The 12756-nt window shown below is 34.0% G+C and overlaps 1 protein-coding gene and 1 non-coding gene across 5 annotated transcripts in view; both read right to left on the reverse strand.

The window, feature by feature from the left end:
• Positions 1 to 12756, reverse strand: part of LOC141451422 (uncharacterized) — a 395982-nt gene that overhangs the window by 309061 nt on the left and 74165 nt on the right. The window lies entirely within an intron of this gene.
• On the reverse strand, positions 9535 to 9640 carry LOC141451583 (U6 spliceosomal RNA). Its single transcript, XR_012456900.1, has one exon. It is a non-coding gene; the product is annotated as a U6 spliceosomal RNA (small nuclear RNA).

The following is a 12756-nucleotide window of genomic DNA, read 5'->3' on the forward strand; positions in this document are numbered from 1 at the left end:
AGTGTTTAATCAACACACGAAATTCTTTTTCGTCCATTTTTTGAAAATCACTCGACTTCCTCGATTCAAACGAATGCCAAACACAAAGAAATAGACCGATCTGGCTGAAACTTGGTGTGTGTTCTACCAAGAGATGCTACTAACGAAACATAACCTCGATACGCGCCAGTGGTGCTATCTCTCTGACTTTGCACGGACTTTTCAAACGACCCTCGTAATTCAGATAATTACCAAAAATTTGACCACATTTAGAATCTGATTAGATTTACAAAACAAATCAAACAGAAAAAAAAAAAAACTAATTGGTAAACGTGTACAAATAGCAGAGTGTCTTTGATTACAATATACCAACCATGTTAGTTTACTGGCAGACTTGCATGTTGAATGCATTATGCAATACCATTGATCAAACTAACGCCTTTGTTTTTGTGTAGTATCATTATTACCTATTTAAAATAGATGTTAATTAGATGATAGCTTGCAGGTATTTAGAATGTCATGTACAAAAAAAAATAACCTTCTATCTTTCACTTTTCAAAACAAATAATAATAATCTAATAAAAGAAGATGTATATCTAGAGAGGATGTGGTCACCATTAAGATGGTTGTATTTTACATGGCTAACTAGATATGTAAATAAGTATCATGCAAATAATTGATTTTCCCCACATTAGATTGCTCGTGTTGTTGATTGATCAAAAATAAACTGCTTTGGAAAGGAAGTGAGCGCAAGGTTAAAAATTGTAAGTAGGAAATACCAGCCAAATTGGCTATCGTGGACTGAAGCGATGAATGCAGTTTCATTTTAGTATTGCGAGTGATCATAAATTTTGATTTTTTTCCCTCCCATTCTGAAACCTAGCTGGACGTAAGTAAAGTCACTTAAAGGCTCAGGCTTCAGTGACCAAAGTGATCCATCTGTTTTTCAGATGGCTTCAACATGGCACTGAAAGTTTTAGGCTAAAACCAAGTGGCATTTATAAAAAAATCATTTTAATATATTGTTTTTGTCTTGTAACATTTATATATTCGTATTTTAAGGCCTAAAATTTACTTTATGTATAGTCATTTTCCATTATCTAGCAGAGGCCAACTCTCTTGCTACAGAATGTATTTTCTATAAAGCATTAAATAAATAAATAAGAAGTTCACTGAGCAGCTAATCCACAGCTGATATTATTGTAATTAAATCTAAGCTGAGTAGAACTTGAAATGGAGCTTTATTGATAAAGAGATGCTCATTCTGGCGTAGATTCCACGACTGTGCTAAAAGCGCTAGCTGTTTGTAGGACAACTTCATTTTGGTTTGGGAATACATAAAGCTTTGTGAGACAGGAGAACGATTAAATTTTGCTGACCCTACTCTTCATAGACAGATTGACTGAAAGACACACGCATAGACCAAAACTAACCATATTTTGGACTCACTGGACCAAGAATTAAAATTATCCAGTGAGAACTTCATAACGAAAATTTGACATTCAAAATGTTTTTCTTCCTTAATATACATAGTAAGAGAAATATACGATAATTTTCTTACTTAATTAAAACATTTTTTAAGCAATTATCGTATTCAAAATGCTGATTACCCCATACACATTCTTCTGTATTAATTACCAACTTTGATTTTTATTAATAATGTGAATTTCTATTTTGCAATCTAATTTTTAACTTTTATTTTTTCCAGGAAGTGCGTGAATTAAACAAAATCGGGAGTGTTTCATTTCCGGAGTGCATATTTCCTCACTAAAACCAATTATTTAACCAGTGCGTACAAAAAACAAATAATGCGGATATTCAAAATTCCGTTTAAAAAAGAGATAATTAATTAGGAAGTCAGTTTGTTTTGCGTTTTGTATACAATATTTGTTTTTTTTAAACTGTGTCAAGTGTCAAGTGGGCACGGATTGGATGCTGCAGGTGATCATCATCGGTGGATAAGTGACTGCAAGAGAATTTGGCTACTTATCCCAACCTACAACAACACAAGGTAGGACAAGGAATGTAGTAGCCATATTTATGTAGGTGGAAAGAGCAGCTCGCCGAACGGCTCTTCTTTGTTCTTAATACAAGTAATAAAGTTTAGCAATTTAGCGTGGACTTATTGCTATACTTTAATACATAAAGTATTAATTTATTAAATTTAAAATACATTAATATGGCCACTATTGATATCCTTCTTCGGAACTTCCAGTCCCAAGTAGAGGAGAGTCGGTAAGTCAAAATTTACTACACAGGATTGCCAACGTTTAGGGAATTTAAAAAATACCCTTCGCATATTCCCTACGCTGCATTCCTAAAAAAAAAGGGCACCCCCGTAAGTGACGTCAGAATTTTTTTTAGTAGTACATTTTTGTTTTCTACGGCCTACGGAATTGTAAAGACAGTTTAAAATTGTATATTACTTATTTCGTAAAAATTATTTTCAAAAAAAATTAACAAAAGGTAAAAAGCTATTTTGTGAGTCAGTATCTCCCAAGATTAGAAATTGATTAACCCGTTATTTAATTCTCAATAATATTACGTATTAACAATTCACTGAAATGCCTTTATAAAGAATGCTCCACTATTTGCATCTACGTCAAAACTGTCAATAAAGAATTTTTACCGGAAAACGGTTTTTAAAAAAAAGTAATTAATATGAATGAGCAGTTATGTTAATGGCGGCGACGGAAGTCATTCGTTAATATTTACGTTTTTTTGTCTAGCTAATAAAAAGTAGGATTCGAATGGAAATATCTGACTTACAGATCTACGCTTATAACTTCTACACAAATATCCGTGCCGAATAAGTAGTTAGTAATCTAAAGTTAAAGAAACCAGAGTCATTTTCGTGGAAATATTGGAAAACTGTTGAGAACCCTTTGGGAAATTCACACTTACGGTCAAGAAATTTTCTTAAAATCTTTAAACTTTAGCAACATGTTTCATTTTGGTAAATATTACTTACATTTACCATGAATCCCACTAAATGACACCTCAAAGGGAAGTCTAGCTGTTCCACGTCTTCGAAAACCTAAATAGAATTTATCTAGAAAAAATATTTCTTGAAAAGATTAATAGATAGATCTTCATTGTCCCTAGATCGTGTATGGAAATCATCATAGAAGAATATCATAGAAATAATCCCAATAAATCGTAAAATTCTATCCAATTTCCGCTTCTGATTGGCTGGTTTAGTCCATTACCTTATTACGTGATCCCGTAACGCACTGATTCTAAATATTAAATTTAAATTTATTTTTTTTGTGATTTACCGTTTTTGTGTTACAGTGGACACACTTGCAAAACAATTTTTAAAGATCATTTTTATTATTATTTTAGGCGCCACGGGTGCCAAGTGGTTAGAGCCGAGACCTGTAAAGCTAATATGTATTGTGGTACTGGGTTCGATTCTCCGGTCTTAGGCCTTGGATTTTATTTAATGGTTAATAAAAGAAATTTACAGTAAAGTATGTTAGGCGGTTATAGGCTAGACCCGCAATGCTGAGATGTATTGCTGTTTAGTGAGTTCGATTCCCCGGTCTTAGGCCTTGAATTTTATTTAATGGTTAATAAAAGAAATTTACAGTAAAGTATGTTAGGTGGTTATAGGCTAGACCCGCAATGCTGAGATGTATTGCTGTTTAGTGAGTTCGATTCCCCGGTCTTAGGCCTTGGATTTTATTTAATGGTTAATAAAAGAAATTTACAGTAAAGTATGTTAGGTGGTTATAGGCTAGACCCGCAATGCTGAGATGTATTGCTGTTTAGTGGGTTCGATTCCCCTGTCTTAGGCCTTGGATTTTATTTAATGGTTAATAAAAGAAATTTATAGTAAAGTATATGTTTGCTAGTCACCTCCGTCCACGACACCTAATTGGTAGTTGGATGTAAAGCCTGCCTCAAAAAATAGGCGATTACTTCTACTTCTTTGATTATTATTTTTATCTTATTTTATTTTTTTGCTTTGGAAATCTCTTGGGAAAACTGCAAATTGTAAACTAGCACTCTTATGCGGATAATAGCGATTGAAAAATTTCATTTATTTATTTTCATATTAATGTGAATTTTTCCCCAAAGACGAAAAATTCATTACAAAACGTTTACACGTAACTATTTTCAGTTTTAAACCCCAGAAAAGTCGTCCATTTTTAATGGTTAGGGATTACTGCTGCTCTTTTTCCACCCTTCATGCGCAGAAAATCTACTGTTAGACTGCGCATGCACTTTCCCAGAAGTCAGTACCCTAAAAGATGGGTGAACTTGTGCACCTCCTCCATTCATTTAGCGTATATCAAGTTACCACCGGATGTAGTGCAACTATTAAGCTTTGGACGTCGATCTGTTTTAGTAGAATTTCTTAGTTTCCATTTTTGAACTTGTACCTAATTTGATTGCCCCCGTATTTTTTTAAAAAAATGGAGCAAATTAACGAACAAATTGAAAAATTCATTTTTCACTCCATTAAATGAAATTTATTGTTATATCCAAAAAAATAAGATTTATTGCTCTTGAATATTATAATTTAATTATTTAAAAATATTAGATTTTTGTTTAAAAATTATGTCACGGCCCACTAGTATTACTATTTTCTGTTTAAATAGATTCAACTAGTTTTATGTTTATGAAACTATTAAAAAACTAATACTAGTTTAGGTTGATTTAAATAAATGATTTTCTTTTAGTTTTGTCAATTATTTGTATTTTAAATTATGGCGGCTCAATCATTTTTGTTTCTAATTATAATTCAATCAGATAATAAATTGTGTTAAGGATGAAGAGTTTTCTGTTTATTTTTTTTTTATGGGTTTTGTTTTCATGTTTACAACGTACATTGTCATGGTTACAGTTTTATTAGGTCCTCCAAAAAACCATCAATTTTATAAGCCAGCAATCCGTTACGTGATGTTTACGCGACAGAAGCAAGGCTACTTAAAGTAAAGTGATAGCGATTGGTTAGAGTTCGGAAATAAAAATTTCTGAAAAGAATTATTAGTCTACAATTTGAACAGGGGGGGGGACAGAATCTGGATCTAAATGGACTGTATGGATCATCAAGGAAGTTGTTATATAAAAAGGACTCTAATCATCGCAACTGAATGGATGAAGCAATTCTTGTTTAAGCAGTGTTCAAGGATAAGTCTTAAGGAAGAAGAAAAGTTTGCAGACCAAAAAAAAAAAGAAAAGATGGTTGGACGAGATAGAAGGAAACTTCTCTAGAATTAGGAGATGTTGGTTTCGTAAGAAGAATTTTTTGCGGAACAAAATATTTCAGATTGGAGAGAATAAATTCTTTGGCGATTGGTACGACTGGTTGGTTCCTATACCTTGTTCCCATACGCCCTGAAGGATTCCATTAATAAAACATTACGCCATATAAATTCTGTGTTAAAATTGAAAGATTATCTAGTTCATCTTATTCTTAACGTGTGCAAGTAAATTGGTAATACGTAAGCAACCAGAAATACAATATTTTGAAGAGTTGTACTAATGACTGAAGTCCTAGCTCGTTTAATTGGGCTTCTTTTTAGCCACCCGATTTCTGAGGATATGGAGGAATAGTGAAGAATATATCTTTTAAATATAAGGCCATCTTCCAAGCTGGCTACACCTGTAACCGGTTCTAGAAGACGACGGATTTCCACCCCATTAAAAAAAGAAACAGACTGCGAAACAAGACTCCCCAGTCTCTGCGCCTGAATGATCAACCTGCACTGCCAAACTAGCTGCATCTCTTTCATTACTGCAATCGAATATTCTATTTGTAGCTAATTTACTAATTGCAGTGGATAGATTCACTGAAGTAAAACGGCAAAAAAAGAGTAAAATCATAAGTTAATTTCAATATTTTTAAGACATAAAAATATCTGATAGGAAATAAATAATTAGTAAAAGATTTCCTATTAATTGCTATAAAACAGTTGATTCTAATTTGATCAAAGAAGTGATTAACCTGAAGTATATTTTCTAATTTAAGAAAAATCACTAATATTATTATAATAATAATAAAATAATATTACTTTATTAAAAAAACTGAAAAAGAAAATATAAAGAACATCAAAAAAAAAGTATTGAACAGCATGGAGCGAGTCCATCTGCTGAAGGTCGATGTGAATACAAGAAATCAGAGATTAAAACCAAATAAAAGTTTCTTCCTTGGGCCAACAATAAACAGTAAAAGAAATATATAAATCTTACAAAATGAAGTGGTGAAAAAATTGAATAATAACAAATGTAAATCAGAAGTTAAATTTCAAAACTGATTGGAAACGATAGTGCCAAGCATGTCGGGCAAATTTAATTAGATTCCTTAAGTTCTTATTCAGCTGATCAATGAATTGGCTTTTTGTTAAAGAGGCTGAGTTCAAGTGCAACCGACGAATCTCTGCAAGGATGGTGCACTCGGCCATGAAGTGGCACCATATCCTCTTTAACACGCGCATTACATAACGAGCAAATAAACAACCTCTCTATCGTCAAGATAGGAGCACCATTAAGATACAATAAATCTCCTTTGATCTTGAACAGCCACCTTAACACAGCCAATCACAAATATTGGAAATAGAATTTAGAGTAATTTTATTTGAAATAATTTATTTAACTCTTGAGCCAGTCATTGGCAAAGTGAAGATGGGGAAGATTAATTTGAAAGGTTGATGAATCTACGATAGTGTTGGGATGTTACTACCTAGGTGGATGTTTCTCCAATTCTACGATCACCGTGTTCGGTAGATGATATTTAAAGAAAACAACAAACGCGAAATTGACGAACGAAGTGATGAAAAAGAATATCTTCTACAGGTGAACAGGTTAAGTATTTCCTCACCAAATTCATTACGGTTTAACTTCGCCCATATGCAGGATGAAGAAGATGGAGATATGTTGGATCTTCGGTAACATGGGTCTCGATAATGTACACCACACAAAGGCAAAGACTTAGGGGACGAGATTGGAAGCTTGTCAACCGAAAATATTGTCAGGATCAGCGCAGAGATTGTTCAGCAAAGTGCCATCTTCGTCGAGACAGTCCTCAGACGCTGCGTGCGCTTCTGAATAATGGAAATACGTACATCTATTAAAGTGGCAAAATGAAATTGTTCGGCGAAATAATTGTGACGAAAAACTCTTGAAGCACTTCGACTTCCAATACGGTGTCTTGGACCGAGGCCCTTCTTATGACTTCTACTTTCTTCTAGTGAAAACCAACAGTTTTTACTGTCCAGGAAGGTTAAAACCTAAAAACAAAACAAAAAATAAGAAGAATTCCATCATTATTTTCTCTGGAATGGTCTAGTCAACCCGGAGGTAATAACAAACACAGTGCGCCCTTCTGGTATTAACTTCATTATACTGTGCATTGTTAAAGGCGGTTATTGTAATGCATATATGTAGGCTATTGTTAAAGGACAATACAAATAATGAATGCACAACGAAAAGACAAGTAAAAATAGTTGATGACGTAACACTTCCTAAATAATCACAGTTCTTCAGTCGGAGAATTCAATTTTCACTTCAGTCTTTAAAACGGGATTGAAAACACAAAACACGCACAAAAAAAACAGTTTACTCTGAAGAATTTACAAATTCAAATACCGACATTTAAGTTGGGAAATAGTGTACAAAAGTTAATTGAAATTCACTTTTGAGAAAATTGCAAAAAAAAAGTGAAAACAAAAAATCGTATCACTAAAAACTCGTATTTCCGGTCAACTTATGACGGCCGAATTTGTGGACAAAAAAGTATATAATCGCACGTAGGCACGGTCCATGCACAGCAAAACTTCTTAATAGAAAATTTAGACGCATATCTTTGTTAGAAGAAGAGAATAAAATAGAGTTCCTAAAAAAGTACTAGGTATATGGACACCCGGGCGCAAGACGTAGAGGTCGTCCCAGGATAAGATGGTTGGATGACGTAGAAAGAGATCTGCGAAAGGTGGGTGTTAGAAAATGGCGCCTAAAAGCCGAGGATAGGAAAGAGTGGCACTCTCTCTTAAATGAGGTCCAGGTCCTCTTACTATAGGACTGTAGCACCATGAAGAAGAAGAAGAAGAGAATAAAGAATTCATGGATTAAGTTCCATTGAGATGATTTATGAGAAAACCGCTGAGAAAACTGAGAAAAAAAAGGGTTGATCTCAATCACCCAAGTGGATGCAGTAGAAGAATAAGAACTTGAAAACATAAAGTAAAGTAAAGAAATCGCCTATTTTTTCAGGCGGAGCTTTACCTCCCACTTAACTCAATTAGGTGTCGTGGACGGAGGCGTCTAGCAATAACATACTTTACTGTAAACTTCTTTGACTAATCATGAAATAAAATCCAAGGCCCAAGACTGGAGAATCGAACCCAGTACCAAAATACATATTAGCTTCGCAGGTCTCGCCTCTAACCGCTCGGCTACCGTGGCGCCCTTGAAAACATAAATAAATGCCCACAGATGGAAGTTGATGATCATGATAAAAAAAGGCTGCCAAAGTTTTTTGAGACCGTCTAATATTTTCTTTAAGTAAAATATCGAAGAATGTAAATTTAAACTTCTGTGCCAAATCCAAAATAATCAAAATATTCCAAAAATAAACAAAACTTTATTGCAGAACAATAAACTAGATCTAACATAAAGATAATAATTTACATGCTGGCATTTTGAAAATACCCAATAAGGGAACATGTTCAAACTGGTTAATTTGATTCTTATCCTATTTCTTTAAAGTTAACCTCAACATTTGTACGCAAAACAAATAACTTATTTCTACTGTTTATAGGATTCTATGTAAATATTTAGTACCTTGACTGAATTTTGCAAAAAATATTTATTTTTTTGAAAGGAGTTTGTAAAGAACAAAATAGAGAATAATACTAAAGATTGAACCTGCATTCATTTTCATTTACAGATAATAACTTTAAAGTTTTGTTTTATTTGAATTTAGATATCTGAATTATGGGCCTAATGTATGACTCTAGCTCTGTGGAGGCGGTTTCTAGAAATAAATACAGCGGGTACCAGCTGTTCTTTCCGTTTAAAAGGCAAATTAATTCGCCAATAGCCAACTAAGCCTTGACAAGCTACATAACCCTTCTACACTCCGTGATGTATACGCACATGGCCCAAAAAAGTGTAAAGCACTCTTTTCTATCATGTAAATTTACACATAGTGCCCAATTTCAGGATTCTTCATTTGCCCACGACTTATACTTTAGGTCTGAGAAGCTCGCGTACCACACAACATTCTTTAGGTGTAAACTAACCTTCTATCAGTTATTTCTCTCGACTACTGCATTACTTTCTCTTTTTAAACCACTGAACTCTAGTTCAAAAATTCAAGAATGATTCAGTTCGGGCCACCCGAAGTGATGGGTTTAGGAAGTTTGAACAAAATATTCGGTTTGTTGCGCTTCTTAATGTAGCTTAGGACCATATTCCCCTTCTCTGCGATTAAACAAAAAAAACGTCACAAACTTGCAGGTCGGTAGAGAGCACATTTTAACTGTGAAGTTGAAATGTGCCCCCTCTCCTTCCATAAAAGAAAATATAATATCCAACACTTTTTGTAAGCAAATAGACTTTTGTAAATACTAGATTTCCTTGCGCAGGGGCCATGCTAATCTACTCTGTATCGTTCCAATTTTAGTATATGTACCGCGTTTTTTTAGGGCGCCACGGTAGCCGAGCGGTTAGAGGCGAGACCTGCAAAGCTAATATGTATTTTGTATTGTGATATTGGGTTCGGTTCCCCGGTCTTAGGCCTTAGATTTTATTTAATCGTTAATAAAAGAAATTTACAGTATAGTATATTTGCTAGTCGCCTCCGTCCACGACACCTAATTGGTAGTTGGACGTTAAGCCCCGCCTAAAACAAAAGGCTATTACTTTACTTTACTTTATATTTTTTTTAAAAAATACTAGATTTAAGAATACGAATTCCAAACGTTAATATGGTCTAATAATGCTAACACCTTGTCCACTACAATTTTCACAATACACTTCCAAAGATGCCACAAAAATTTTACTTCCACCTTACAAAATATAACATTCCTTAATTCTGCCTTTACAAACAATGAAAACGCAGGGGAACTCTGTCAATTATAAAACAGGTCTACCACAACATATGGAGAAAATTACCAATCATAAATGTTTCAATTATTTGGCGGGAAATTAAAACTGTTCCAAGGTGCCCCCACTCACCTATTCAAATTTCCAAATTTAAAACAAAAATTGGCTGAGCGGAATTACATTTCACTAGATTTTTATTTTATTTATAGCGAAAATGGTTCTTTCAAAGCGAATGCAATTTTATATCTACGACTTTTTAGTATAAATAGAAAATTAATTCATATTAACTGTGGCTAGACAAAGTCTTGTCTTCACATAAGATTTTTTTCAAAAAAATGAATTCTGGTGGGAGCCCTCACTCGACTTTCTCTTACAGTAATTACTACACCTATTTATTTTCATCTTACATTGAATTTTATTAATCATAACAAGGTAATAGGAAACCGTAAACTTTGTCTAGACTTTTATGGCTTCCTTAATAGATAGACTTTCAAATGAGAAAGTTACCATAAAAATGTAGTAATTATTGGTAACTTCATTTTTTAGAGAGGAGAGTGACTTCCGGTTATATAGAAACTCCTTTCCAAACTCCATAACGTGGAAATTGATATTCATTTTCTCGATTTCCTGCATGACATAGGAAAAAAAACGATCTGTTATGATTTTCTCTAACCGTAGTTTACTTTGATTAAAATTTTTCGAATTATTAAAATTTCTGTGATGTTTCGTCTTTGAGGTAAGCTGCCAAGGTCATTCACAGACAGACAGACACTGAAACACACTCACAGATGTGCAGACCAATTGATTCTTACTCTTATTACTTCCTCTTTAGTTATTATAATAAGAGAAAGCAAATGGGCGTTTTGGGAAATATAATACAAACTCTGTAAATAGACGAATGTGCTTGATTACGCGATCTATCTAGTCAGCATTGCCTACTTCAAAGTAACGCTCTCTAATTGAGATTTAAATTACAATGGTAACATAATAGTGGTGGGGTATCTGTAACTAAGCGAACGATAGCGGAAACCAATAACCACTTTTCTATTCCTCAACTTGTTGAAGCGTAAATTAGGTAAATTAATATGTCTGTCCGTCATTAATGTGTTCCCCTTTTCCAGAGAACCAACGAAAGATAATTTAGAATCGACAGAAAATATCTAAGAAAATGGCCTAAATGTAACTTAATGTACAACTAAAATATTTTTTTTTCGGTCCAGGTGACTCATAGAACACAGGTTTAATATTCTTTGTTTTAAAAACATCAATAAAAATAAAAATTGCTTTAACCGATGACCCTAAACTGATGACGAGCTTTTTGTAACAGACATCTATGGGAATCAAACCAGTAGTTATGGAGGGGCTAGCCGGAGGGTCCACTAAAATTACCATAAAAATATTCTTCGGGTACATATCAAACCTTCTTTAACACCCACCATTCAACATATCAATCCATCTTCTTATATAGGGCGATTAACTCTCCACCGTATTTTAAATATAATTTTATGTTAATGTGTGTAGTATTTTTGTGGCTCTTCTAGGCAAATTAACCTAAAAATGTATCCTTAAATGGGAATAGCTAAGATATTATACCCATTCATTCTTATAACTCCATTAATTTACATAGTATGAGTATTTTATTGGAACAAGAATAATCGCCTTTGCAGTGAAGACAACGATTTACCGAGTAACAGCTTCCGCCGACGTAATGCATATTAATGGATGCATTATTGAAATAAGATATGTAAAAGAATTATTCGTTATCAGAAACAAGTGCCGGATTAGACAAAGAAATTGATGAACTGGAGCCATGCTTAACTTTGTCTCACTTTATTTCCGAGACTGTGGCAGCATCAAGAAGAGGAAGGTAGCAGGACTGCTTTTTTTAGAGTTACCTTTTCGGTCTAGGCTGCCTGCTAATAGTTGGAGGCCTCTTGGGCGGAAATTGGCTATTCCGGTACAGAAATATCGGTCGCAGTTGCTGGGCTGGAGCTATTGAACAAAGTGTGAGTTAGATATGCGACCTATAAGACCATTCTATTAGTCTCTGCCCTTCTAGGCAATTGGTAGATCTCCAATGGAGAAGTCGACTTAATCTAGATACAAGTTTTGATCTTGGTCAATCTTAGTACCCAATTCAACTTAAACGGGCCTTTTTGTAAAAGATAGGCTCAGAAAACATCATCACATGATGGACCCTTTTTCAATCTCTTGCAACTGTGACGGGTAGAACAAGAAATGGCTTCTTATACGTGTGTATGAACGTACAACGGTGTTATAGTCTTAGGTGCTATTATTGGGGATTTTAAGAGAGGACAATCTTTGTGTAACTGAATTATGGGCAGATTGGTTTCTGTAGCGGCATGTTAGATGAGTTAGATGAGCGAAATATTTGATGGTCTGCAATGGTTGTTTTGGATATACCCTGGATTGCTGGGATTGGGCATGCCTTAGTAAAAGTTTTACTGGCTACCGTTTGACCAAAGTATGTATATTGTTGGCTAAATTCTAATAAAATTTTATCAAATAATAAATGGGGCAATATTATTTTATCATTTATTTTGATTTAATTTTTAACACTGACTGAGAGCAGCAAGTGCAAGTGCAAGATAGAAACATAAATGAAGTCGAATTCTTTACGCCAAACTGATAATTCTACCTCGGATAATGAAGAAAAGTCTGAAACCGGTCAAGAATACCGCGGAAATGCATGCAACGATG

The sequence above is a fragment of the Rhodnius prolixus genome, unplaced genomic scaffold (assembly GCF_049639745.1).
Source record: "Rhodnius prolixus isolate KJV_2025 unplaced genomic scaffold, Rpr scaffold_8, whole genome shotgun sequence".
Taxonomy (NCBI): domain Eukaryota; kingdom Metazoa; phylum Arthropoda; class Insecta; order Hemiptera; family Reduviidae; genus Rhodnius; species Rhodnius prolixus.